The 24,367-nt window shown below is 45.7% G+C and overlaps 1 protein-coding gene across 4 annotated transcripts in view; it reads right to left on the reverse strand.

The window, feature by feature from the left end:
- PCDH1 (protocadherin 1) overlaps window positions 1-24,367 on the reverse strand; it is an 82,495-nt gene that overhangs the window by 54,434 nt on the left and 3,694 nt on the right. The window lies entirely within an intron of this gene.

Consider the following 24,367-nt stretch of genomic DNA (forward strand, 5'->3'; position numbering starts at 1 on the left):
CTTTGCCGAATATTTGCAGGAGGCAGCATGTTAGCTGCTGAGGGCTATGTACACAGTTCTCTGTGGAGCAGGCAAACACTTGTATGGGCCTTGCCGCCTCCTGGAAACAGGTGAAGAGTGCCCAGCCTCGGAGGTGCTGACGTCAATCATCCCAACCCCGAAACCAGACTGGCCACGCCCGCCCGACCCTGTAGGAAGCCGCACCTCCAACTGCTCGGCTCCTTAGTCACCACAGGAAGACTTGTAATCGCTGCCAGGGATGCAGAAAGGCGGGGGGGGGGGCAGCTACAACGTCCCCATGCACTCCTGATGGGCAGGCAGCGCCATCCCAGACAGACAAAGAGCCATAAATGCAGACTATGCCACGTACCAAGTCTATGGCGTGAGCTTTCCTTCACAGAAATGTCTGTGTGCTCCTGTATATCATAGCTGTCAACTTTTCCCTTTTCTTGCGAGGAATCCTATTTGAAATAAGGGAATTTCCCTTAAAAAAAGGGAAGCGTTGACAGCTATGCCAGTATACCTAACATGAGAATGAGGAAAGCACAGCTGCTCTTTAAGAACACACCCAAACACCAGTATTATGCGCTCTCTCTCTCTCTCTCTCTCTCTCTCTCTGCACACACACACAAAAACAACCCTATACACCCTACACAACGGCAAGAGTCTCTTATGCTATCCAAACTGCACAAGTCAGACCATGAAGCAGGTTTTGCCAACACTGCCATAGCAATGATTTTTTTAAAAGGCCAGCATTGCACACACATGGGAAGGTGGCGTCATCAACAAAGGCGGGTAGGCACACTGGTCTGGGGGGCAATGGTATAGCATCAGTCTGGGCAGGGCAGGCCGCCAGCCCAGTAAAAGTTGTGGGGCTCCCCTCAGCCCCAGCCAGCATTGCCAACAGTCACCCACGGACTAGGGGGCCGCAGGCTCCCCGCCTGTGAGCTACGGCACTTCATGCAAAAACACCCGGATGTGTTTTAGGGAGTCTCCTCTAAATCTCTGTGCTGTTCAGGCATAACTTTTTTTCCTGCCACCCAGCAATTAGATCTCATTAATTCCTACATGAGGAGTGGCACCAGGGCTTCTTTTTTCGGGGGAAGAAATAAATGAAAATGGTTGTGCGGATGGCTGTTCTGCTAACAGTTACAAGGGACTATCTGATATCCCTTTTTTTTATTTTACATTTCCACTCAGTCCATCCCAGCAAAATCAAACAGTTAAAATAGCTAAATACTACCCTTATGCAAGACTTCTGTATGTATGTATGTATGTATGTATTTATTATTTTTAAAAACCAAATGGAAATGGCTATTACCCCTCCCCTCCCGTTTCCCCCATTATGGGACATGATAACTAAGGGCCGGCAATGTTTGTTCTCATGATCTTTGAGTGATTTTTATTTTTTATTTTTTAAGTGTGTGCACACAGGTATACAAAATAAGCACAGGCTGGATACATTAGGCCAAACTCTGGTGTGGATTCCAAATGGTGGAAGAGTAATAAAATGGGAATTAACCTTTTTTTAAAAAAAAAAATAGAATTCCATGGAAGAATGGACTGGTAAGTCCTAAGAGAATTGACTTGTAATGGAAAATACGTTATGTATCTATACAAAAATCTGGGAAATGCGTAAATAAATGAATGAATGAGGGAATGAAGATAATGTGAACACATAAGAACTGCATTTGAATGACCTGCATGTGACCCACAGCCACTGTCCAAAGGCACCCAGAGTTGGAGGCACCTGTTCCTACCTCATAGGTTCTGCAAACAACACTTTGGAAGGGATAATCACAACTTAATTATTGCGCCATACGAAGCAGAGACCCACTATTCCATGTGCTCTTTCTAGGAGACGCCACCTGCCCTTTTCTTCCCCAAGAAGTCAACTGCTAACAGGAGGGAAGACTCACTTTATCACTGTTTCACACACACACTACAATAAGGGGGAAGAACATCTGGAGACGGATGTAAATAAACTGACTTGCAATCCCTGATGTAAATGGTTAATAATTATACATACAGCACAAGTCTATCCAAGTCTACTCAGAAGTAACACCCATTGAGTTCAATGGGGTTTACTCCCAGGTAAGTGCATCCAGGACTGCAGCCTTAGCATTTAAATGGCATTCTGGAGCATTAAAATGAAGGCAGTGCAAATTGTTGTGCCCCCACTTCATTAGGTAATACAGATTTGCCCCAGCCCAACCACTGAATCTGAACTGCAATCCAGAAAACCACCACCAATCCTTGGAAACCCCACTAACTTGCCTTATCTAATAGGCACAGAAAAATAACATGGGAGACTTCTTACTCAAATCCCTGTCTTATAAGGGGCAGATTGTTGTCAGCAGCAGTGGTGTTGGGAAAGAAAGAATTAACAGAGTCACTTTTTCAACTTGAGAGGGACCCTATCATATATGGGGCAAAATGTTGCCAGCAGCAGTAAAATGAAAGAGAGAAAATAGGAATGTGTATTTTGATTCCAGGCCCTAAAATCTAAGAGGCAGTAGCAGCACCAGCACCAGCAATCATACTGGGATGAGCACAGTGGACACAGTGGACTAGACTAGGCAAATATGGGTTTGCTGCAACCAGCCTACCTGCCTAGCAGTTTTGGTCTGCACACCAATTTCCCCGGCCCTAGGGAAGGAAGAGGGGGCTGAGAGAGGGAGAGAGCAGCAGGCACCTGGCACCACAGAGGGAGACCAAGGAATAAGGGCTGACATGGGGCAGCAGAGATGGAAAAACCACAGCACAAGGGATCCTCATGGCCCCGCAAGACAGGGGGCTGGGGGCAGAGCGGTGCCAGCAGTCTCCTGGTCAACACTCAGCATGACTGTGAGAAAGGAGGACCCATGAGGGACTACACCATGTAAAATTCCCCCCAGCGGAAGCGGAACACTAAACACAGGGCCGTCTTAAGCATATCTGGCACCGTGGTGCAAAGATCCCTCTGCCAGCAACTCCAAAACAAGGTAGGGGGTGGTGGAAAATGTTCTCTGCCTCCCCCACCACCCTGATCCCCAGCGTGGCGGCGGCGATCAAGCAGGAAAACATGCTGGCGGACATGCTCTCCGGCGTTGGTGCGCCCGAGAAGGCAGCCCGGAAAGGCTGTGCACCGCCTTTCTCCAGGAAGCAGGAGGACAACGACCAAGAGCAGGGCCGTCTTTACAGGTGCAGAGGCTTGGGAGGGAAGCTGCACTCCCGCCAGCCATATAGTTGGCGGGGTGCAGCTGGGGGCGTGCAGGGAAAGGGGAGGCTACCAGCAAAGCCACGCACCTCTCCCACTCGCTAGGGCGCCCCTGAGAGGCCAGCGCCCTGGCGCGACACACCACTAAGACCAATGGGAAAGACGGCTCTGACTAAACAACAGGACTCTATGTCAGGGTGGCCCCAGACATACAAGGTGCAGGAAGGTTGTGCAGCTTAGCCTGGGGTGGGGTGGGAGTGGGAGGCCGTCAGCCAGGCAGTTGAAGTTTCCAATGCCAAATGCACCGGACAACTGAGGCAGACCACTGGAAGCAGGCAGGCGGCAGGAGCCCAAGTGGCAGGCTCCGAATCAGATCCGATGAGGCATGAACAGCCACAGCAAATGGCCCAGGGAAATTGGAAAAAAACAACAACACCACCACGCAGTGCACGCACAGAGAGTGCTGAGATTTTGGGCAAGTGAGGGCTAGCACAGTGGCAGGTACTCGCCCCTGGCAGACAAGCGGGTGGGTCTGGGTGGCCAGCAGGAAGAGAAGAGGCGGCAGAGAAGGAGGTGACTCAGGCAGCAATGCAGGTAGGCAAGGAGGGAGGGGGAGGTTAGGCAAATAGCAGCCTTGGAGATGGAGATGTTTGCGGGGGTGGGGGCAGCCGGACAGGCATGCGGCACAGCTGGCTCTGCAGGCTGATTTCTCCAATCCTGGAGACCGGGGACAGGCAGCTGTGTGAGGTGTGAGGCTGTAGAGCCAGGGAGCAGTTGAGAAGAAATGATAGTGGGGCTGTCTGCTGGGGGTGGCTGGTCAGCCAGGCACCTGCTACTGTTGCAGGGCAAGGGAGTCCTTTACCTCCAGGGCTTGTGATGGGTGGGTCAGGAGAAAGGGCTGTTCAAAAGTCTTTTGACTCAAGGCCCTGTCCTTTAAGAAAAAGATCCATTGGAAGGAGGTGATTGTGGGGCACATGGACTTCCTTGAGCCCAGAGGAAGAGATAGCAAGGGAGTAGGAAGTCTGTGAGGCAGCTGGCCATAGCAGAAATAGACGGCACATCACAATGATACCCAACATGGGGACAGTGTTGTCAGCTTGGTAGCCATGCAGCAGTTGCCTCTGCAGGCCAAGCATTTTTTTTCCCTGACCCCGGAGGTCCCTGAGACAGGCATGAAATGATAAAACTGCCCATGTTCTTCCCACCCACCCAAGAAAGCAACATTCCGAAGTACACTAGCCCTGAATGTGGAGGCTGCATTAAGCTACCAAAGCTAATAACCCAAATATCAGCTCCCATGTAGCAACCGGTCAGGGATGCCCAAGAGGCACAGGGATGGTGGTGGCTCCAAGGCTGACTTTGGTGCTTAAAGCCCAAATGGCATAGGACCAAAATCTGCAAGGAGCAGACCCCCTTCTTCCATACTGATCTGCCTGCGTTTTAAACACAGGACCCACATGCAGAACGCGCTCCCCACTGAGGGACTGTTGTCCCCAACTCTTTGTGGTCTTAAGTGACTGGTACAGCCTAGACAGGCAGCATTGGATGTGGACCACTACTGGGGCAACTTACACAGGAGCGGGTAAGATGTTGCTTTGGCAGTAAGGGGCTATTCAGGTAACTTAGGCAGGCAGCCCCCCCCCCCGCACCAGGAGCAGGAGGATGAACTAGCCTGACTGGAAGAGAACCGGTCTGGCCAGTGGTGCTTCTGCTGCTGCCAGCACCATTGCCGCTTGTGCCTCTGTTGGCACCACAGTGCTGCCAGGCAGGTGCCTTGATTTATTATCATTTCATTCTGTGCTATGTTCAATGTGTGATGTTGCGATGTGCGTGCTCGTACAATGGTGGATGCACACATGCAAGATTTACCCAATACAGTGGTGCCTCGCAAGACGAAATTAATCCGTTCCGTGAGGCTCTTCGTATAGCGGTTTTTTCATCTTGCGAAGCAAGCCCATTGACAGCTTAGCGGATTAGCGCTATTAGCGGTTTAGCGGCTTTTAGCGGATCAGCTGATAAGCGGTTTAGCGGCTTAGGAAAAGGGGGGGGAAGGGGGGAAAACCCGCAGGAACTCGCAAGACATTGCGTCTTGCGAAGCAAGCCCATAGGGAAATTCGTTTTGCGAAGCGCCTCCAAAAACGGAAAACCCTTTCGTCTAGCGGGTTTTCCGTCTTGCGAGGCATTCGTCTTGCGGGGCACCACTGTACACATAACATACACAAGGCAAAGCTACAGTTAAGGTAGAAAACACACAGGCAACGAACAGCCATTTTGCTTTTAAAACTACTACAAGGAAAGATGGGAAATGATGAATTAGGAAAGGACTGGAGAAGCTGCAAGGCTGGGTTTGTGGGTGGCTGGGTACTGGGCAAGAAGGGTAAGGGAGACTGGATGGAAAAAGGCAGCGCTAATGGAAAGACAAGCTGCTGGGAAGAACTGCTAACAGACACACACAACCCAAGAGAAAACATCTGTGCCCATGAAAACAGGTTCAAAATGGAAAACTAAGATAAGACTCAGACAACAATTATTATTTTAAAATAAGGAGGATGGGACTGATTGACTGAGAAAAGGAAGGCTGGGAGCAAGCAAACACAGATTTAAGGCCAGGAGGGACTAAAGGAAAGCAAGACAAGCTGAATAATGGAACGAACCCACCAAACAAACTCTGCCCACCAGCTCTTTCAAATGTTCTCTTTCCCTCTCTCTCTGAATTGACAAAAGAGTTAAGCCAGCGGGGGAAAGCTCATGCTTTTGAGACTTGGCCATCCCTCCTCACAGGCACTGTGTTTGGAAGCAAGAGGGTCGTTTCAATAAGCAAAGCCCCCCTCCCTCTCCAAGCATCTTCGCCCTGGATGTACAGGTAAAAGGTAAAGGAACCCCTGACCATTAGGTCCAGTCGTGGCCGACTCTGGGGTTGCGGCGCTCATCTCGCTCTATAGGCCGAGGGAGCCGGTGTACAGCTTCCGGGTCATGTGGCCAGCATGACAAAGCAACTTCTGGCGAACCACAGCAGCGCACGGAAACGCCATTTACCTTCCCGTAATCTACTTGCACTTTGACGTGCTTTCGAACTGCTAGGTTGGCAGGAGCAGGGACCGAGCAACGGGAGCTCACCCCGTCACGGGGATTCGAACCGCCGACCTTCTGATCAGCAAGTCCTAGGCTCTGTGGTTTAACCCACAGCGCCACCTGCGTCCCCGGATGTACAGGTACTAGCTGTCAATAAACAAAGTCCAGAACCCTCCTACCCCCACCATCTCCACACCATGACATTTTCCTTTTATGGTGCCTGCTTGACCTTACATTTCAGTTTTGGAAACATTTTGGCACCATGACGGTTTAGTCATGCTGGTCACATGACCTGGAAAGCTGTCTGCGGACAAACGCCGGCTCCCTTGGCCTGAAACGAGGTGAGCGCCGCAACCCCAGAGTCACCTTTGACTGGACCTAACTGTCCGGGGGTCCTTTACCATACCTTTTTAGTGTCCCCCTCCCACAATGCCCCCCCCCGGTGTCATTTCTTGCTGGCGAATGCCCACTTGAGGACTGAGAATGCCCACTTGAGGACTGAGAATGTGGTCTAGTTCTTGTGAACGAAAAGGGAACAGTTACAGATAGGTAGCCGTGTTGGTCTGCCATAGTCAAAACAAAAAATTCCTTCCAGTAGCACCTTAAAGACCAACTAAGTTAGTTCTAGGTATGAGCTTTCGTGTGCATGCACACTTCTTCAGATACACTGAAACAGAAGTCACCAGACCCTTCTATATAGTGAGAAGGTGGGGAGGGGTATTACTCAGAAGGGTGGTGGGAATGGGTGATTGGCAGATAGCTGTGATGAGCCTGTTGACGTTTTTCACCTTCTCACCCCTTGCTTTTTCCTGTAAGACCTATTGCAGTCGTTAAGAGTCGTCAACAGGCTCATCACAGCTATCTGCCAATCACCCATTCCCACCACCCTTCTGAGTAATACCCGTCCCCACCTTCTCACTATATAGAAGGGTCTGGTGACTTCTGTTTCAGTGTATCTGAAGAAGTGTGCATGCACACGAAAGCTCATACCTAGAACTAACTTAGTTGGTCTTTAAGGTGCTACTGGAAGGAATTTTTTGTTTTGAAAAGGGAACAATAAGACAAGCCCTCCCCTTCAGGGCCCACCCACCCTACCATTAGGCAAGGTGAGGCAGGTGCTGAAGACGAAGACAGTCACTCCTCAGCCATTCCCTTCTGTTGGAGGAGAGAGCTGTAGATCATTCACAGCGTGTATTGCTCCCCGCCCCATACCTGCTGCCTCTGTCCTATCATTACTGTTGAATTAACATTCAGCTACCAATCCAATCAGCTGCTGTATGCGGGAGGCCGAAAGGGGTCCATTTTGTCATTCGCCTCAGGCAGAGAAATGTCTTTGGTCAGTTCTACTTTCCTTCTGTTGGTACAGACCAGGGGTGGGGGACCGAGGGCCAAATGTAGCCCTCCAATCCTGTCTATCCTGGCCCTTGGGATTCTCCCCACGCCACAATCCATATGGTCATCTTCTGGGCCCTTCTTGAGAGCTTTCAGCTGCCTGGAATGTGTCCTTGAACTATGGCAATGCTTCTTGGAAGCCTACATGGAAGATGTAGGGATGCAGACAGAATAGTCACCCACAAGCCACAAGCTTAGTTTGCTTGAGGCTTTGACCGGAGTACCATTTTGGAATTTCTCATTCTCACAATAGTTTTTGATCACGGTGCCCTTTTGGAACAACTCAAAGGAATGGAAGTCAGAGGCTCTGCACAGTGGTTCAATGTCTACCTGTGGGGTAGAATCAACAGAAAGTACTACTACTAATTTTATTTATACCCTACCCATGCAACTACACAAGAATAAGGCTGCTAGGTTGGTCATTGGGGCAGCCCAAATGGACCGTAGCTTGCCAGCTGCAAAAGCTCTGCCCTGGCTGCCAGTGGGCTACTGAGCCCAATTCAAAGTGTTAGCACTAGCACAGAAAGCCCTGCACGGCTTGGGACTCAAGTCCTTGAGGGAGTAGCTCTTCTGCATCAACCATCTTGGGACTCTATGATCGACAGTAGAGTTTTTAACTGCTTTAAATATGTTTTTATCTTGTCTTAAATTGTGTCACTTTAACACTTCAATGTTTGCCATCTTGGGCTCCCCTTTGGAAGGAAGAGTGGCATAGAAGTGTGATGAACAAATAAACAAATAATTTTGGGGGGCAGTGCAGCCTTTGCCATCCTGGTACCCGCCAGTTGTTTTTGACTACGACTCCCATCAGGCCCAGCTGGCATGGTCATGATGGCTGAGGCTCATGTGAGTTGTAGTCCAACACATCTGAAAATCTCTAGATTAGGGGAAGCTGTGGTATTTAGGGGGAAGCAGAGAGGTGTTTCAGGATGGAAGGATCTAGAGGAAGGTCTGATGGCCTGCCCTTAGGTAGATCAAACCTATGTAGCAAAATTGAACGGGAACCAGCCTCCCCTGATTTTTAGAGCATTATAGCTGGAGTCACCCATGCTTCTGAGGAGAAATAACATGAATGGAGACAGAGTTGACTCCACCCCCAGTTATCAAGGTTACATTTGCCAAACTAAAATGCATCCAATTCTAAACATTTCAATTATTTCCAGAATGTATAGGCCCAATGGAGCCCCAATGTTCAGAAGAAGAACATTTACTTGACTTTGCAAAACATTTGAAATTTCAAAAGGGTACTTTGGGGCTCCAAATTAGGATTTCTAAGTCAGTATGTGCATTTCATGTATGTTAAGGGTGAGCAAAATATTATATACTAACTAAATTCTCTTCCCCCCCCCCCCCTTGTATAGTATATCTATGTATTTTGTGGTATTGAGGTTATAGAAAGTTTAGTGTCTGAAATATGTGTTTAATGTGTATTTTAAAACAAATTTATGGCAATTAAATATTTGGAGAAAAGGGTATCACATTTCAATTTGTAAAGATCTTTTTAACTACTGTGTCATTAAAATGCTTTGTACAACGCAAAACTGTAACTGGAGAAACTAAGTTTAATAAATATCAAATAGATTTTCTGTATTAAACTTTTAAAAGAAGAAGAGGAGGAGGAAGGAGTGTAGCAACTAGCAAGTGTGCACATGGCCCTCTCGTGGACTGAGGCATTTTTAAATAAAGATGGGATCCCCCCCCCCTCGCACACACCTTTGTTAAATATAGTATTTTCTCAGGTACATTGGCTATATTAAGAGGAGACCAGTTTGTTTTGAACGACACCGACACCGTTCTGTGTGAGGATTGCAGACTCTAGACATGCGCCAGCGCACAGCGGGTGGCAGACATCACTCCTTCAAGAACAGGAGAAGCCCACCAGGCCTCCTCCTTCCCCCAACTGTTTGCAAAGGAAAGGTGAATCATTGCTGCAAGCATCTTTCTCTGCAGGCGATCGGGCGGGGCGGGTGGGCTGAATAACAATCTACATGATCCCCAGCAGAAAATGAGGCTTCCAGCATCTTAACTTTGCAAACAGCTGGGCGGGGGGGGGGGGGGGGGGAGAGGACTCTGGCAAGGTTTTTCCCTTTTCCAAGGAAGCTGTCATATTCCTGGCTCCCAGGGTGTGTGTTCTCTGATCCTTGGGTAATGAGACAGTAGGCAGTGGAAGGCACAGCTTGGAAAAAGTTCAGCAGTAATTAAGTTCTTGCAACATCCCAGATGTGGTCACCCTGATAGGGTGTGGGAATTTGAAAGCAAAAACTGTGGCACAGCCCTTGTGCCACTTTCCAGAGGTAGTTGTGTGGCATGACTAATTCATCTGAGTGCAATGCTCCTTAAAACAGCTCGTCATGGACAAAATACTTTTGATGCAATATTGACGGAAGTACGACCTACCCAGTTAAGACAGGAGATATTAACTTCTTTTCAGATACTAATAACTCGCAACTTATGCACATTTAACTTGTCCACGTTGAGCTTTACACATTTGGCAATTAAAGAAAAATTAAAAAGGAAGGCCACCTGCCGTTCCACCCAATGTGTTCTGACTATATGCAATTTTGGCTTTATGTGCTACCCCAGGAATGGAAACTATCATATGCTGAAAGTCACCTTCTTGCACAACAAGTTTCACTCAAAGATAAATCAGGAAGTTTTTTTATGTCTGGCATTTTATTATATTTTTATATGTGCTGGAAACTGCCCAGAGTGACTGGGGTATAAGTAATAAAATTATTGTTATCCTTATTGTTATTACCTACCTAAGCAAGCAGTTGGCTGTTTTACATTTAGGAAGTTAGCACTTCTGACACAGACTGATCCCTTGTAGTGGTTGCTCAGTAATGGAACCCACAGGTACAGTAACTTCCAAAACTAGGAGCATATAAAGTGAGCACTTGTCACCCAACACTTGCCACTGGTCTAACCTGGTAGGCCAGCTCTTAGTGTTTATCATTATAATGCTAAGGGCTGATATACCAGGGGAGACCAGGGTTAGCCAGGGTTGTGGGTTAGGTGTGCATTTATGCGCACATTTCTAAAATATGCTGCTTTGCCAAAGACCTAGTTGCAATGAAGAATACTAAAAATAAAATTTGCATATTACTAAACTTTAATATAAGTGCTTTTAAAAAAAGAAAATAGGAAGTTGTAAGATAATAAAAACAAGTAGGATATCTGTTCTTTTCCTTTCCATTATATGAATTCTCCTGAACCAAAACAGGGTATAACACATAATATACAGAGAACCAAGATGAAAATTATTTCTCACCAATTATAGTTGGCCCTCCATTGGTTAATCAGTAGATTAATCAAGTGAAATTGTAGCTGACAAGTGTGCAACTCTAATATTGCTAAATGTTCGCAAAATCCTGTTTTTGCTCAAAAGTAATTCTTATTGTGTTAATCAGGATTTAGTCATTAAAGGGTGTTTAAACTTGTTAAACCAATAAATTACGTAAAAGCCTTTCCATTACTTAAAAATGTGCCTGCATTACACATTTGCAACTTTTAAATACAAATACTTACTCCACTCTCAAGTACAACATGCACCTGTCCCCACAAACAATTGCACCGCTACATAAAATACTTCCAGAAACAAACTGGATTGTGATACATCCTTTGTTTTCCAGGGAGTGAAGCACAGCTGCCATTTATCCCAATCACCGACATCCTATTTAGACTTGTGTCCTCCACACCCACTTCCATGGCCTCAAAACAAAGTACATTCCTTTCTCAGAAAGGATCTTCAAACGCTATCTTGCTTACATTCAAACAAAGTCATTACCCAACTTCGGCTCAGCCTACCCAATAACATGCCAGAGTGCAACCCAAGCTCACTTCCTCCAAACAGTGTGCAGCGCACTGAAGTCACAACATACCATCTGCCTACCATCCTGTTTACCAGTCTCACTGACCCAGACTTCCTCCCACTCATCATTCCTCCTCCTCCTCCTCTAAATAACTCCACTAGCCATACATGATACGACACCAACTTCCCAGGCAATTATCGCAAAATAGAAAACAGGCAGTTATAATCCTTGTCATAGCAAACCTTGTGTCAAATTAAACAGAGCCTGCCCTAACATATGTGAGAATTTTTTCGGGGTGGGAATTACCCCCTCCCCCAGCATTTCCTTAAAAACCAAAACCACACAACAGCTGACTGGATAACAACACAAGGCTGGCCAATATTATGGATGGGGCAGGTACCACGAGGATGGGAGCAATGGAACACCCAATCTCAGTGACCATGGTCAGCATCAGGACCAGACCAAGGAGGCAGGTTTAGTCATTATCTGAAGGCTATCCCAGAAGGATACAGGTGTCAACAAGGGTGTCCCACATGACTTTAAGGTGCTGCTCTGCAGCGCCAGGTCAATGACCAAGAAGACCAGTGCCATCCATGACTTGATCATGGTTGGGGGAACTGACCTGGCACATGTAACAGAGACTTAGTTGGATGAAGCAGATGGGCCTGTTCTTGCTGCTGCTTGTCCACCATGTTTCTCTTACACACAGCAGCCCATGTCATGGGGGTAGAGAGAGGTGGATTCAGTGGTTTTTAGGAAGCCTTCAGTTTTCATCAGGTGTCCTATTAAGAAGACCCAGTTCTCTGAGTGCATGTTCTAGAACAGTGTTAGAAATTAGCCAAGTGCTGGGCACATTTTGCAACTGGCATGGGTCCAACAGTGACCATGTGGAGATCTCTGGACGCCCGGTTGGTGAATGGGAAGAGCAAAATGTCACTCAGATAAGGATCTGAAATAGTTTCCTTGGAGCTTGAATTTGTGTTATTTTGGATTGTTTTATTTGAGGTTTTAATGTGCTGTAAACCACTTTGGGACATGGGTGGCGCTGTGGGTAAAACCTCAGTGCCTAGGACTTGCCGATCGTATGGTCGGTGGTTCGAATCCCCGCGGTGGGGTGAGCTCCCGTCTTTCGGTCCCAGCTCCTGCCCACCTAACAGTTCGAAAGCACCCCCAAGTGCAAGTAGATACCGTATTTTTCGCTCTATAACACGCACCCGACCATAACACGCACGTTGTTTTTAGAGGAGGAAAACAAGAAAAAAATATTCTAAACAAAACAGTGGATTTTTTATTTTTGTGGTTCATGCTGTGGCCACAGACATGTGATCTGACAGTGACTTTAGTAGCCCAATGCAAAAATCCTGAGGATCCATGTGGATCCATGCTTTGTAACCACATTTTTGCACCACTGCGGCCCCAGGCAACAGTGGGTGCGTGATTTTTTTGGTGCAAGATGTAGCCATGGACATGCTATGTGATCTGATGGTGAATTTGGGGTGACCCAGTGCAAAAATCCTGAGGATCCATGTGGATCCGTGCTTTGTAACCACGTTTTAAGTGGGGAGGGAAGGAAAAGCACTCAAGGGACAAGGAGCATGCGTGGGGTGGGTGGAGAAGGATGCTGCTAATAATGAAGAAGAGGGGTATAAGGGGAGAAGGCTCCTCTCCTCTCCCGCTTTGCTCCTTTAAAGAAGCAGGCTCTCTGGAAGGGTACGATAATGGAAGGGTACGATAATGCTTTTGGATGGCATGCATATTTGTGGTACGACAAGGTAAAGGTTCATAAAATGTTCAAAAACCATATTGTCAGGAAAGCTATATTTATGGTCTGGACAAAATACAAAGACTTACTAGAAGGTAAGACCCCGAGGTGGTTATCACCAGTGGAGGCCAAGGTTCGAAAAAGACCCAATATGGAGGTCGGATGGCCGAAATATTGGGAAATAATAGAAAAAACTGGAGACAATTGGAGGCTGCAGAGCTTTGAAAAATTAAAGAATAGGGTGCAAGACTGGTTTCATTATGCTCAAATTCAAGAGGTTTTTAAGTTGGACAAGAAAATAGGATTCCAGGTGGAAAAATCGAAATTAGAGACAGAACTGTTAGAACCTAAGACCAAGGTACTTTCGAGAATGTATAACTTGCTGCTTAAATGGAACACCCAGGACGAGATAGTCAAATCAGCCATGATAAAATGGGCTCAGGATATTGGGTACAACATTATGTTTGAAGACTGGGAAAGGTTATGGACCACTGGAATGAAATTCACGGCATGTAATGCCCTGAAGGAAAATATTATGAAAATGATATATAGGTGGTACATGACCCCAGTCAAACTTGCAAAAATATATCATCGGTCCGATAATAAATGTTGGAAATGTAAGGAGGCTGAAGGGACATTCTTTCACCTTTGGTGGACTTGCCCAAAAGTGAAGGCCTTCTGGGAAATGATCTACAATGAGTTAAAAAAGGTGTTTAGGTACACCTTTCCTAAGAAACCAGAGGCCTTCCTCCTGGGCATTGTGGACCAAAAGGTGTTAAAGAAGGATAGAACATTTTTTATGTATGCAACTACAGCAGCAAGAATACTCATTGCAAAATATTGGAAGATACAAGATCTTCCCACGCTGGAAGAGTGGCAGATGCAGTTGATGGACTATATGGAACTGGCTGAAATGACTGGCAGAATCCGAGATTTGGGAGAAGAGACAATGGAAGAGGACTGGAAGAAATTTAAGGACTATTTACAAAAACATTATAAGTTGTATGAATGTTAAGAATCTGCATGATTTGGAAATTTGAGCTCCTGCAACTAGATTGGGAAAACAGAAGATTAAGTTATAAGTAAGAAAAAGTTGAAATTTAAAGTTATTTTATGTATTATTTTAAGGTATAAATAATTGACAAAGGGTACTTTAAATCTAGAAGTAAAATATTTTGAAAGATATAAAAAAGATACGAAACAAGGTAATAATTTGCTGATATGTTTATTGTAAAGAACGCAGGGTGAGGGAGATGTGGGGAAGTCCAGTTAGTAATGTAAAAATGCATTTTGAAAGATGGATTGTTTTTCTTTTTCTTCTTTTCTGTTTGTTCTTTTTTTTCCTTTTCTGTAAATTGAAAATGTAATAAAAATTTTATTAAAAATAAAATAAAATAAAGAAGCAGGCTCTCTGTCCCTCTCTCCTCCCCACTCAGTGGCTCTTCTTCCGCTTTGCTGTTTCAAAGCGAGCCACAGAGGAGGGAAGGGGAACCATGGATCCTCTGCTCAGGACTGCAGCAGATCCCCCCCGCCACCCGTAGGCATTCACTCCATAACACGCACAGACATTTTCCCTTACTTTCTAGGAGGAAAAAAGTGAGTGTTATGGTGCAAAAAATACGGTAAATAGGTACCGCTTTATAGCGGGAAGGTAAACGGCGTTTCCATGTGTTGCGCTGGTGCTGGATCGCCAGCTGCAGCTTCGTCACGCTGCCCACGTGACCCGGAAGTGTCTCCGGACAGTGCTGGCCCTCGGCCTCTTAAGTGAGATGAGCGCACAACCCTAGAGTCGGACATGACTGGCCCGTATGGGCAGGGGTACCTTTACCTTTACCTTTTTAAACCACTTTGAGATTTGTTCTTTAAAATATAAAATGCTATAGAAATGAATCTAACAACAGCAACAAATTCCAGTTATGGTGGGGAAATGCCACCTAGACATTCCACTGTGGAGACTAACTTAGGTTTAAGGTGCCATTTGGCAATTAGATTATATATCTAATTATATATCTAGATTTCCTGCCCACCTAGCAGTTCGAAATCACGTCAAAGTGCAAGTAGATAAATAGGTACCGCTCCGGCGGGAAGGTAAATGACATTTCCATGCGCTGCTCTGGTTTACCAGAAGTGGCTTGGTCATGCTGGCCACATGACCTGGAAAAACTGTCTGTGGACAAATGCTGGCTCCCTTGCCTATAGAGCAAGATAAGCGCGTAACCCCAAAGTCGTTCACGACTGGACCTAATGGCCAGGGGGTACCTTTACCTGTATATATCTGGATTATATAACACTAGTTCTGGAATTTGGGCAATAGAGGCAGTACAGGATTCCTATTGGTGTACCAACCTCCCTGCTGCACCAAAGATCCCCTGCCTGAGTTGCTTCAGGTCCTGCCGGGTGTTCTCCTGTAGACATTTAATCTGGTGGTCCTGGGGCAATGGTTTTCAAGCAGTGTGCTCTGGCACCCTGGGGTGCCTTGAATGATGGTCAGGGGTGCTGCAACCTTGCACAGCTGTTTATTGCAGCAGCCCTGGCTATAAGCTCGGCAGGTGAATAGTGCCTCTGGGGCGGCGGCGGCGGGGGCAGCTCAGAAACCAGGTATGGCAGCAGCAGCTACACAGAGGACTCCCGAGGAGAGGAGGATGAGGGGAGGTGTTTTTAAAAGGGTGAGAGGCAATCAGCTCTGCAGGCAAGGGGTGACATAACTGGGCTCCTTGGGCCCCACAGGGGTGCCACAGAAAGAATGTAGCTGGTCAAGGGAGCCATGGACTCAAAAAGGTTGAAAACCTCTGTCCTAGGGCATTTTAACCTCCATGCCAACTTCAGGATTTTAACCTCCATGCCAACTTGACCATACAAGGGGCTGCTTGAGACATTGTGGAAAGCATTGCCTCCATGGGTCTGTCCTTACATAAATGTGACCCTACTCAATAGTCATGGACACGCCTTAGATTTGACATTTTCCTCTATGGACGTGGGTGATCTAACACTAAGTTCCAGTAGAACAAAAGAAGTGCCATGGTCAGATCACTTCCTGGTGCAACTAGACTTTTCTGCGACCCTTCCTTTCCACAGGGAAGGGCGACAGATTTGAATGGCCTACCCCCGCCACTTAATGGATCCAAATGGCTTCCAGAAAGTGGTAGGGAATGAATTTTCCCAGGTTGATGGCCTCTCAGCTGATTCCCTGGTGGCCTGCTGGATTGCAGAGTTAAACAGGGCTATCAACTGTCTGGCTCCAAAGTGCCCTCTCAATTGCATGGACCCCGGATGGCCTCAAGGTTTTCCCCAGGGCTGAGTCATCACTGAGAAGGCTAGAATGCTGGTGGCGGAAAACTCATTTCATATCAGACCAAACAAGGGTGAGAGCTCAGTGGGTGAGAGCCTACCTAGTGGCGATAGCAAAGAAAATTTATTCGCCACCTCTATTGCACCCACAGAAAACAGTTCCAGGAGACTCTTTCAGGTGGTTCAAAGTTTAACAGAACTGCCTTCACTATTGGGGTCTAATAAGGACTCCAAGATCTCCTGTAAAGGTTTTACACAGATGGCGTTCAACAGATTGAGGTTAAATCCTGACAAGACAGAAGTACTGTTTCTGGGGGACACGGGGAGGGCAGGTGTGGAGCCCCTGGTCCTCAAGAAGGTAACTGTGCCCCTAAAGTAGGGTTGCCATATTTTGAAGAGCAAAAAAGAGGACACATTTGCTGACTTCTACTTTTAATTATGGATCGCTATGATGACTCTACCCATGAAAAAGAGGGCATGTCCTGGAAAAAGAGAAGGACATATGGCAACCATATCCTGAAGGACCAGGTACTTAGCCTTGGTGTCATTTTGGACTCATAGCTGTCCATGGAGGCACAGGTTAATTCTGAGTCCAGGGCGGTTGTCTACCAGCTCCATCTGGTATGCCAGCTGAGACCCTACCTGCCTGCACACTGTTTCACTAGAGGGGTACCTGCTTGGGTTATCTCCTGCCTGGACTACTACAATGCATTCTACGTGGGGCTACCTTTGAAGGTGACTTGGAAATTACAACCAATCCAGAATGCAGCAGCTAGACTAATGACTGGGAGTGGCTGCCAGGACCATATAACACTGGTCCTGAGAGACCTGCATTGGCTCCCAGCACATTTCCGAGCATAATTCAAAGTGTTGGTGCTGACCTTTAAAGCCCTAAACGGTCTCGGCCAAGTATACCTGAAGGAGTGTCTCCATACCCATCATCCAGCCTGGACACCGAGGTCCAGCTCTGAGGGCCTCCTGGTAGTTCCCTCAATGCAAGAAGTGAAGATACAGGAAAACAGGAAGAGGGCCTTCTTGGTGGTGGTGCCCGCCCTTTGGAATGTGCTCCCATCAGATGTAAAGGAGATTACCAACTATCTGACTTTGAGAAGATATCTGAATGCGAACCCTGTATAGGAAAGTTTTTTTAATGTGTGATGTTTTACTTTGGTTTGATAATTTGCTGGAAGACTCCCAGAGTGGCTGGGGCAACCCGTCAGATGGGTGGGGTACAAATAATAGAATTATTATTATTACAGGACTAAATTGCAGGGCTGTCATACCCAACAAAAAGGGTCCAACACCAACTATTTTGCAGGGCTGGTGTAACTTGTACTCTCTAAACCACAAGCCCAGCTCCTGAATAAAAACGATGGTGTTTATTGGTGCTTCTTCCCCATCACATTTATTTTTAAAAATAAACTGGGGGGCGGGGCATTAAGTAAGATCTGACTAAATCATTAATTCTGCTGTCATTTTTTCTTTGATTTTGGGTACAAACACTACTACCGAATCACAGCTACTCTCAAATGCTGAATTTCTGGTTTGGCTCTTGCCCTTTGGGGCAGCAATCACTTCTTCACCAGCGAATGAACCAGGAAGTTTTTCTCTCTAGCCTTTTCTTCCTAAATATGAACCATTGCTACGGGTTATTGTTATTGTTGCTGCTGCTGTTTTTCGGGAATAGTTGTTTTTGCTCTGGGTTGAGGTCAGCCCCAATGGAGGGGTAGATGTGGTACAAGTGTCTTGGGGACCAGGTCTACCCAGCTTGGTAGATTTGCTGCCCAGGCTTCCCTGCTACTTACTCAACAGATCTAGTTTTGTACACTCATGCATGTACTTTGCACACACAAACCCTGGAAAAATGGCTGCAGTTGCCTTGGACAATGGAATGGGATACAGTGATGACTTATGGCGCAGAAGTTACTGATCATTTGAACAGGATTTGTGCAGGAGAGTGCAGCAAGAGCAGTAGCAGAAACTTTATTGTTGGCTATCTATCGTTTTTGCTTTGTATTTATATACTTCAGCCTAGATTGGGTTTTTTTGGTAATATTTAATTTATTCTGTTCGCTAAATTGTTGATTTTTGACATTTTTTATATTTGCATATCTTATATAGTCTATATATTTGTATTTCCAATGTCCTCTATTTGAGTGTTTTCAAAGTTTACTGTAAGCTGCTTTGTGCACAGCTCAATGTGGGAAAGTGGCATAAAAGTTAAATCAATCAACCAATTTCCTGGTGAATTGTGTCCATTTGGGAGAGAATAGGGCTTCTTTGGGTAGAAGGGCATGATATACATTTAATAAAATAAATAACTAGCCATTTAGGTTTTCCACATCAGACACCAAAATGCCTTAGATAAGGCATCACTGCTAATTAAACCCTTCTTAGCAGACGTAAGTGCTCTGGGTAATCATGGGACTTTAGGCAGAATTTGTACTCATTGCTGTCTTGGAACTACCCAAGATACCCAAATGGGAAGCAGCTAGTAAGTGGTTTGATCTGTGGATGCAAACTTACAGATAATAATAATAATAATAATAGGCAAACTGAGAGCTACTTGTGATTTCTTTTTACATTTGAAAGGACCTCAGTGGGAGTTGTTGCCTAGCAACAGCCAGCAAAGACAGATTGTTCCCGTCCAGGTCTGAGTGAGATCCAGCTGCTCAGCCTCACTTCCCTGCCTCACTGGATTTGACAGGAGCTTCTGCATGGCATGATACCAGGGAAGAACCAGGAAGGGGCAGAAAATGCTGCCTGGATAAGGCTGCCTGCTGGACTTGAGAGGTGGGGAACACTTCTCAGCCCAGGGGCCTCCTTCCCTTGCTCGGTCCCTCCTGCCCCCCAGATGAGAGCCAGCGTGGTGTAGTGGTTAAGAGCGGTAGACTCGTAATCTGGTGAACCGGGTTCGCTTCCCAGCTTCTCCACATGCAGCTGCTGGGTGACCTTGGGCCAGTCACACTTCTCTGAAATCTCTCAGCATCACTCACCTCACAGTGTTTGTTGTGGGGGAGGAAGGGAAAGGAGAATGTTAGCCACTTTGAGACTCCTTCGGGTAGTGATAAAGCGGGATATCAAATCCAAACTCTTCCTCTCTTCTTCTCCTCTAGTCCTTCCTCCTAGTCCCTTTTTCCTGCTCCGTTTACTTTCTCCTAGTTAGCTGCCTCCCTGTTCCTGCCCATTTCCTTTCACTAGACTCCTTTCCTTGCTAACCCTGCATGACCCAGCACTTTCTCAGCCCAATCCTTGTTCCTGTTCTTTATCAGGAAGTTGACCAAGCATCAGGCATACACACATGCATACAACAACAAGGAGCTAAGGGTGAGCTGAAGGCAATATGTGCCATTGCTTGCTCTGCACCAAAGCAGACCCCAATACTCCTCTCTTGGCTTTTAATTCCCTTCTCCTCAGCTACTTACTGTGCCCTGAAAAGATCCCAGAAATGCCATCCTATATCACACCAGCATCATCCACTCAACAAGGGATGGCAAAAGCAGAGGCCCTTCAAATGTTGGACTCCAACTCCCATCAGCCCCAGGCCAGCATAGCCAATGGTCATGGAAACGGAAGTTGTAGTTCAATAATATCTGGAGGGCCCATCACTGCACGAAACACTTACAGATGCTCTTATGTCCTTTTTTTATTCCTTCCACCTAACTACCTGGCCTCTGCAATGTGTTGAGCTCTCAAACTGTGAATATTTAATTGTTTAATTGTTTGCAGTGCTTATGTGCTACCCGGTAGCAATGTTACCTGGGTGGCTTACAACAATCCAGCATTAAAATGTAATGACAAACCAGCAATAAACAATAAAAAGTAGCACAAAATGTTTAGCAGCAGCAGCAGCTAATAAAACAGTATAATAAGATTCACAGCATTGCTAAAATTGTGCTGCAAACGGGGATTATAAATGCACAGGTCAAAAAATATTTATGATTCCTAATCAAAATACACAAGCTTTTGCTTTCCACCAGTTCACACATCATGCTAACCAAAACCCTGACTTAGCATAAATGCATAAGCATGTGCATTCCCAGAGAGACCACAGCTGCTTTGCTCTCCTGCTGCATCACTGAGAGCTAAGCAATGGTTTGGTTTAGCATATCATCCCTACCTAGGTTCATGATTTGTCTCCTACAAAAAAACCCACGAGCAGTAAGCCATAAAACAAACCGTGGCTATAGCTCATCATTTGTCTGGAGTAAGGGAAACTATGAGCTCAGGTTCCAATGACACACTAAGCCTAACCATGGCTTAGCTCACAGTGGCGCAGCAACAGGCAATGAGGAGCAGCAAAGCAGCAGTAATCTCCCCTGTAGGAAGGAACCTACATTGTTTGGCTTAGCATACCATGTGAACTGAGTCTGTACTGAGTTGCAACTGCACGGGGCTTTTGGACAATCTAGGAAAGGGGTCAGCAACCTTTTTCAGCCGTGGGCTGGTCTACCATGTGGTGGGCTGGACTATATTTTGGAAAAAATGATAATGAACAAATTCCTATGCCCCACAAATAACCCAGAGATGCATTTTAAATAAAATGACACCTTCTACTCACGTAAAAACAAGCTGATTCCCAGACCATCCAGGAGCCGGATTGAGAAGGCGATTGGGCCGCATCTGGCCCCTGGGCCTTAGGTTGCCTACCCCTGATCTAGGAGCAATAGGAAACCTTTATAGGTCAGTCCATTCTAACTGTTTTCTGCTTGGCTTTTATCTACTTGGATATAATCCTAATTTCATTTAGTTATAACTTCATTAGGGTCTTACATATGTAAAGATACTAAGCAAGATCATGTGTGTAGAGATTAAGGCTGTGGTTTTATGGACAACTATTTGGAAAGAAGTCCCACTGAACAAAATAGGGCTTACAGTCTGGTCCTATGCATGTTTCTGAAGAACTGCTCAGAATTTTCCAGAAATAAGGCACTAGGCAATTTTTAAAAATGCTATTATGGCAACTAGTTGGTATACATAAATTCGGGGAAGAATTGAATTCAACAAAGCATTTATTTTCTTTTTTTTTAAAGAATCACAAAAATACACAAAGCCAATTAAAAATCAGAATAAAGTACACAAAACCAATTAAAAAAGCAGAACAGAAACCAGAATAGAGCAAAGCAAATGCCCTTAGAAACAACAGTCAAAATAAATACAGCACAGAGATAGCCCTGCATATTGGGAGGGGGTGGGGGTTGTAGCTGCAATGGAACTGGACCTCCTTCATATGCAAGCCAACCTTGCCCCCCTCCCCACCCAGGATAAACTTTGAAGCAGGCCCTCCCTACTATTATATCTTTATTGCTGCGGATGTTTGATTTCAATCCACCTTGTACGTGAAAGGTATGGACTCTGCCCCTCAGATAGAATGGGGTGGTTGTCTGTAAACTATAGAGATTATATCCTGATGGGCAGTGAAAAGGGAGGGGGCAGTGGTGCGGGCGAGGAAATGAAAGAAAGCCAAAATGTGGGAGGGATTTGCGAGAGGATAAAGTGGAAGGAATCTTCCAATGGAGGCATACTACAATACAGGGCAACGTTTTGCAGCATGTATCACCCAGAAATACTTTGTACTTAGTACCCAGTATAGGCCACTGCAATGGAGGGAACCCTGTTAAAACAAAGAGCTCTACTTCTAAACATTTAACAAAACCCAAGAAAACAGATAGCCGAACAATTCCTGAACTGCATTTCAGTCATCTAATAATGCAGCCAACATGGTAGGCCTGCAGTAGGGAGCAGAAAAAGGAACTCATACTACTGCCAATTCAATTCAGAGCCTAGCAACAGCAGAAATGTGGAAATAGGATAGCTAAGCCTTCCTTAAAGTCCATCGCATTAGGACTTCATGGGATAAAAATGAAATAATTGCATTTCCTAACGTAATTACCTGTGCAATCTGACCAGATGCAGGCAAAGGAAGATAGCTGACTCTGGGCATTGAGAAGTTCCCAAAGGAACTTGCCAGTGGATTGTAACCACGCTTAATTACTAAAATAAAGTCACCATTTTGCATTTCCATCTCAAGCACCATATTTTGAGCCACACCTGGCTAATGAATGGTCAAGGCTGCAGTGTGAGTTGTCACAGCCTCTTGCCCACGGATTCTGCACCGCATTTGCCCTTGAGAAATTCATTGTTGATTACTTCATACATGTGCATACCCAGTAGAAACAAGCACATCCATACATTGCTCTCTATCCATGTCCCCGTACAATATGAGCACGCATGTGTATTATGAGCTTAAGCCCTTGCAGCATTCCTGCAGAATGATGCTCAACACATACCAGCTCAACACCAACCTTCAACACAGACTATTCATCGTCTCACAATAGTGCATTTCTTATTATTTTTGTGTGATCTTAGAGAAGCCACATTTCATCCAGGAGAAGGAAAAAACAACAGCAATAGAACAAGCCACAGCTCATGCTCTTGCCTAACAAATCCAGCTCCACCACTTCGTTAGGCTCCTTCTGCAACGCTTCTAAGCCAGTGTCAGGGTCAGAGCTTTAACCTTGTGGAGCTGCTTGCCTAGTCTAGTCGGTGCTGGATTTGTGCACAAGCAAAATAAACTGCAGCTTGGGGCCTCAGATTATGAGAGGCCTCTAAGTAAAAAACAAACTAACTAAACTAACCTAAATTTGGAGTTTTGCATAATTGGTTAATGAAGGAAATAGGAAAACAAACTCATTCTGATATGATGAAATATACTCAACGGCTACACAATAATTTGTCACGTTGTGTTTATATATCTACAGTATTCAGAAATAGCAATAATATTGTTTTAATATATGCTAAGAAATCATATGGTATTTTCGTAAGCAAGCAGGCTTATTGCAAGATGTGCAAGATTGTTAGTTTTTAGTTCCATCCTAGCCTATGCATCGGCATGTATACAAATACAATAGTTCATTATTTCTATTTCCGTTGTCCTTCTTGTTAGAATAATACAGCCTGGGTAATACTCAGGGGCCTCTTAAAGCTGCCATAGCTTAGGGCCTCAGCATGTATCAATCCAGCTCTGAGTCCACAGGGTGTTACCAACGCCAGGTATTCTGGAAGACCACTCCCACCCCTAAGCATGGCCATGTTGGCTGGGGCTGAGGATTATGGCTTTGGCCCATGATCCATGACCTAGTCTTTTGCCCTGTAGGTCCCACTGATTTGTTGCAACCTAGACTTTTGGCCAAAGGCCTATGCTGGCTGAGATGCTTTCAAATCCCCAATGAACGCACCTGTTATCTACACCTGTCTTTGTTAGACCAATTTTTCCTTCCTCTTACAACTGGCTTAGCAAGACCATTCTCCAGCTCATTTAGGTGTAAACACATTAGCATATACAAAACTATTCAGCAGGGCTTAGGCCTCCAGGCTCCTATTTGGAAGCAGGGATACAGTGGTGGTGGTCTTTTGTAGCATTTGATTATGGGAAACACATAGATAACAGATCTGCCTTAAGGCAACTCAGAAAGCAATAAAGATTTCTTTAGAAGTCGAGTCCTAGAACCCCTTGGGGTCACCAGCAGCTGGCAATGGCAGTTAACTCATAACTTCCCTATCAAAATATCAAACCCCTCTACCTTACTAGAAGAGGCTATAGGATGAAAGCCATACACTGAAAACACTGTGCACAGGAAACAGCCCAGAATAAAAGCTATCTGGCCAACAGAAAACACACAGACAGGAACACCAGGAAGCACAAATGAGAATTAGGGCTTGGGGTTGAAATCAGATTGTGCTGTGCAAAACCCTCAAAACAGCAGCTACCTAATTCACGTAGTGATGACAGATAAAAGGCACAAACTTATTCTCTGGTCTCAAATATTGTGTTGGAAAGAA

This window comes from Podarcis erhardii (genome assembly GCF_964252035.2).
Source record: "Podarcis erhardii genome assembly, chromosome: 8".
NCBI lineage: Eukaryota > Metazoa > Chordata > Lepidosauria > Squamata > Lacertidae > Podarcis > Podarcis erhardii.